This window comes from Bidens hawaiensis, unplaced genomic scaffold, assembly GCF_021521415.1.
Source record: "Bidens hawaiensis isolate Kalapana, Puna unplaced genomic scaffold, B.hawaiensis_p1.1 tig00041837_1, whole genome shotgun sequence".
Taxonomy (NCBI): Eukaryota; Viridiplantae; Streptophyta; class Magnoliopsida; order Asterales; family Asteraceae; genus Bidens; species Bidens hawaiensis.
In genome coordinates this window covers 58,287-63,934 of record NW_027497416.1, presented here as the reverse complement: position 1 = coordinate 63,934, position 5,648 = coordinate 58,287, and positions in this window count along the sequence as shown.

Sequence of the window (5,648 nt, the reverse complement as noted above, 5' to 3'; positions counted from 1 at the left end):
GTAAAACTCTTTAGGTCCGTAATACTTAAAATCTTTAAACGAGCAACCACTTATCTTAAGTTTCTTAAATTCTTGCCTTTATGCCTCCATCGGCATTTGATTCATGCATGCTTTCGTCCATGCGGGAAGGTTTGGATCGTGGTTTGGAAACAGACTTTCGAGAAGGATTTTCATAATGAGAATGTTTTGTTTGGGATCTATTTTCAGATGCTTCTCTAACAGCCTTATCAGTCATTTGTTGTATTTGATTCATGTATTTTTCGGGAATCGGATCCTCTCGTTCTTTCTCGGGACCTTTCCCTTTAGCTTCTCGTTTCTCAGCTTCCTTTCGGGAAACCTCACGGTTATCGCTTTGTCTAGATATTCTCTTTTAAATCTTTTTATCCTTTATATCTTTTTTTTTATCTGAAATTTAACACATTTCTTTTCTTATTATACAAATTTTTTATTTATTGCACAACCATATACATATCATAAATGATATGTATATTATTTTACATCATTCTTTATATACCGTTAAAACGATATATAATATCCTATCCTTATTACATATTATACACATATCATTCAAACTATTTTACACATATACTTCTTCTTCTTAATCCTTCATAAACTTCTTCAAAACTTTGGTGAGCTTGTTGCATTTGCGAAGTAGTTTGTCTCCTATTTTCTTTTTCTTTTTCCCCTCAGCATCAATCTTCTTCCTCAACTCATCAGTTTCTTGTAAGGCTCGATCCAAATGCTCCTCCTGGGACTGCGGTATGTCGGTAAGATACCCATATCTTGGAGGTGGGTCGCGGTAACCCATCATCACAATGTCGTAGTGGTTCTTGGGATCTGGGTATGGTGATGCAGTCACATCGGAGGGATAATTGAAGAATGCATCGGCTGCTTTATTTTGCTCACGAATTTCATTGGCCTGTTCTTCAATGGATGGAATTTTCGCCTTGATATGATGGGAAACTTTTTGACGCCTTTCCCTTGAGTTCATGGAGGAATTGCATGTACGGGTCCACAGATCCATAGCTTGGGGTTGAGTGTTGCTCCTCCATTGGTGTGGTTACTTCGTATGGATTGTCCGGGTATTCCTCTTCTGGGTCGGTTTCCTCGTTTGGTTCCTCTTCGGTCATTTATGGATCAATTTCCTCTTCCGGTTCCTTCTCTAGCTCTTCTTCAGTCATTGCGGGCATGTAGATCTTCTCGTATGGCATAGTCACCCTCATCTTGGGCTTGTGAGACAGCCCTTTATTGTTGATGTGGGAATTGGCAGTATCCATTGTTGAAGTGCCGGTATGCCACCTTCGCTGGTCGGAGTGGCATTTCATCCATTCGGAAGAAGGAGATTTGGGTTCCTCCTTGATTAGTAAGTTTGCGAGGAAAGGATATAATGGGTGTGGATTTGGCGGTAGATGTGTTGATCCTCCAGATGGATAGTATGGCGAAGTCTCCATGGGTTGGTAAGTCGGAATCTCGGAAGGATAATATGTCGGTACCATCCGATGGGTGATACATAGGTAGACTTGTGGGATGATAACTCGAGTGTCTCGGTGGTTGGTACACTTCGTGTGGGGTGTTATCCAAATGATAGATAGGACTTAGTTCCATGTTGGGTTGTTGACTAGGTCCTTCGTTGGAATTGAAAAATGACTCGAAGTAATCCTTACTCATAATGTCCTTGGGGAATTTATAATACTTCCTTGCTCTTCTTGCTTCATTATCATAATACTTCATTAATTCTTCATACGACATCTTTGATAGGTAGTTTAGAATGTAGAGAGGGAAAGAAAGGGTTACCAACCAATCTTATCCCTATTCAAATAAACAAGTAATTATTTCCTACGCTTGAATCGAAGCTTGGGTATTGTTTTATAATACCCAATTCGCTAAGATCGAAGGCTCTGATACCAACCTGTCACACCCCCAATCTAGGCCTAGGAGTATGAATCATAGTTGGTACCATATTTGTAAATAAATCAGAGTTACGGTTATTAGCGGAAGTCTTATAAAAACATAAGGATCGATAATATAAATATTTACATTACAAAATACGAGACGAAAGTTTCGATTTGTTTTATAAGTTTACAAAAACCACCAAGTTTTAATATTTACATAAAATTTATCCGAGCCATCGGATACTTGAGCTTCTTCGTCCTTCAAGCTCTACTCATGATTACCTGAAAAATGTAAATAAAATACGTCAGCAACGAATGCTGGTGAATATGCTGACGCTTAAAATATTTTCTTTACTTAATTACCCCTAGAGACCACGTATGTCTCGGCCCATCTTGGCTTAGGAATAATTAAGATAAACAATCATCATAAACTCGAGTCTCTGCACTAGGTCACCTCAGCGAAACACCGCAGCGTTTATGACATAACTTAGGTACTACAAATATACACATGGCCATTCCCCACTCAGACATAACTTAGGTCCGGCCCATCGTGGCTGGAGGTCGTGACCAAGCGTGGTGCGATGTGCCCACCGCGTTCCACATATGTAAGGATCCAGACAAACGTATACCATAGCCTGAGGGCTGGCTTATACTCTTATTTATAATGTTTTTAGAGACACCTAGCCTCATGTAAAGTTTTACACATAACACGTTTGTTTGTTTGAAATCAAGTTTGTAAAAGAGGGGCGTATTCGCCTTTTCAATGGGATCGGCTTCTAACATCGTCCGTTAATCTTCCTTCGCTATCTCGCACCTATAGTACGAGTATAACATTCATTAGTCGGATATACGATCCGGCTTAATACATTTAGTCTTATTTATCTCGATGAACCTTTAGTTCATTATTTCTTTTTACTTTAAAACCTTTAGTTGAAAAGTAATTCTTATAAACCTTTAGTTTATTTATAAAACCCGACGTTTTTTTCTTCTTTAAGAAACGTATTCTTTTATTATTTAAGTATACTTATTATACTTAAATAATATATTTCATAACAAAGAATAATCTTATATATTTATATATATATTCATATATATATTATATCTTTTCTTTTCTTTTCTTTATTTTCTTTGTGATATCTTTCTTTGATTATTGAGAATAACTTCGACTTAGGGTATTATGCCTACCTTTATCGGCTTAGGAATACCCTTCACATTTGGGCAGTACTTCGACTCTATCTTTCTTATCAATACTAGCTTGATCAACCCTTGGCACGCTTTTCGAGACACCACACTCTTGGCACGCACTTCGAGGTAAATATCGGGACGTCGGACATCACCTCCTCTTAACTCGGAATGTCGACGGAAAGTGGCACGTATATCGAGGTAATGGGCACGAAAAACAAGGTTTCGGGGCACGTTTATCGAGAGAGATCATTGGCACGTAACTCGAGGTAGTGAGAGACTCTAGAGAGAGAGTATGTGTGTGATAATTTGGTGTGAATGAATCAAACCCGGAGGTTGCTATTTATAGACTTGAAATCGAACCCCATCGCGGTACGCGATTGGTTCCCTGGCTCACCTATCGCGTACCGCGATATAGGGTTGGTGAGTCACAGGCATAGACCTGCCACGCGCTGACACGTGGCAGCAGGCGCTGCCACCGCGTGCCACGTGGCACACGTGTCACGCTGTGTCAGACACCCTATCGTGGTACGCGATGGGTGTCTTTCTTGACCCTGTCGCGTAGCGTGATAGGTTCAGAAAACAGATTTTTCATTTTTGGTCCCTGGAGTTTGGAAATTGGCAGAATTGGTCCCTTGACTTTGGAAACTTGACATTTTTGGCCCGAATTTTACGTGATGTTACATTTATTTATAACCTAACGGTACGTGCAATATCCGAAGACCATTCACGTATCGTCAAACAATCACTTGTTTCTATCACATATATCATACTTGGCATACACTTACCATTCAAGGTAAGTGTATTAACTATCACATCGAGTATGCACACAACCCCGAAAACATAACAAGGAAGTGGGGCTAGAAACTCACCTGAATCTGGTTACGCTCCGAGCCAAGTAATCCCTTTCTTTAATTGAGCACGCCTAGCTGTTAAATATATATATATTTACATATATATGTTAATTGTATAATTAATTAAGTCGGTAATTTAGTTGACCAACGCACTTATCAATTGGGCTCTTTTGCTTAGTTTATGATGATGGGCTAGCTTTATTTTAAGTAGGATGTGAGCTGAGCAACTTTAAATCTTACTAGGCCTGACCCAATCCGTTCATTAAGGCGTATGGGCCCAACTGTCCATTATTTGCAACTGGGCTCAAGCCCAAAGCCAAACAGAACACTGGGTCAACCGAGAACATCTTGGACTATGTTGACCGAAAACATAAACTGACCGCGAACATGGGTTGGCCGAGAACCTTGACCGAGAACTCTCATGGGCGAGAAACCCCTTGGCCGAGAACCCTCATGTTACCGAGAACTCAAGGAGACCGTGATCTCAGGTCTGATGTCTCCGGTTCTCATTTTTCTATCTTTTTCATTTCTTTCTTAGCTTAGTTACCCTTTTATGGCTTATATTATTGGTTTTAGCTACCTTTTCTACTCGTCCTAACCGTGTTACATCCGTTAGTATTTCCTTATCAAGATCCAACCTTTTTTTTTGGTATAAAGTTTAAACATTTATCTCGTTTTAGGTCTAAAGCTTAAAGCTTTATTGGTTTTAATCCCATTTTAGCTAGATCCTTAGCTAATGAATAGATTAAGTCCGCTTTTATCATCAAGTTTGCAACTTTATGAAACATTTAGACCCGATCTACTCTAGGGTTAAGTTTCATAACAAACCGTTCATAAAAATATAAACTTTAGAGATCAAGATCATACCTTTGAACGTTTTTAGGTCGCGGTCTAGGTTAGTTATGAACTCGTAGCTTGTATATAACTTGCACGCCAAGGATCTATCAATGAAAGGCTTGATTTGATCTCAGATCTTCTTTTCTCTCTCACGGCCGCCCTTAAGAGGGTATGTGTGTGTGTTTTAAGGTGTAGGCAACGTGTGTAATCGATGGAAATGGAAAGATTTAGGGTTTACGGGGTATTTATACTACCTTAAGCCTATGGACTTAAGGCCCATCTTTCCTTTTTAGTCCATTAATAAACCCCCTAATTAGCCTACTTATCTCTCTATCATTATTATTTTATTATTTGTTTACTAACTCGAGTAAACTTTCCCATCGTAATAAATAATATAATAACGTTATTATTTGAAATTTTGGGATGTTACAGTTTTACGTTTCAAGTTATTGTGTAAGATGTATTAATCATTGTGTTATATGTATTAGATAATTTGTTGTTATTTTATCATTATTTTTACAAATTATTATTACACAACGGTATTATTAGTATTTAAAAAAACATAATGATGAGTTGAAAGACAAAATAACGAAAAAAGACACAAGGGCGTGCGAAAAGACACAATAACAAAAAAAGACACAATGATAAGAGAAAAGACACAATGGTGTGCGAAAAGACACAATGACGAAAAAAGACACAATGAAAAGCGAAAAGACACAATGGTGTGCGAAAAGACACAGTGACAAAAAAAGACACAATGATAAACGAAAAGACACAATGACGAAAAAAGACACAATGAAAAGCGAAAAGACACAATGGTGTGCGAAAAGACACAATGACAAAAAAAAAGACACAATGATAAGCGAAAAGACACAATGACGAA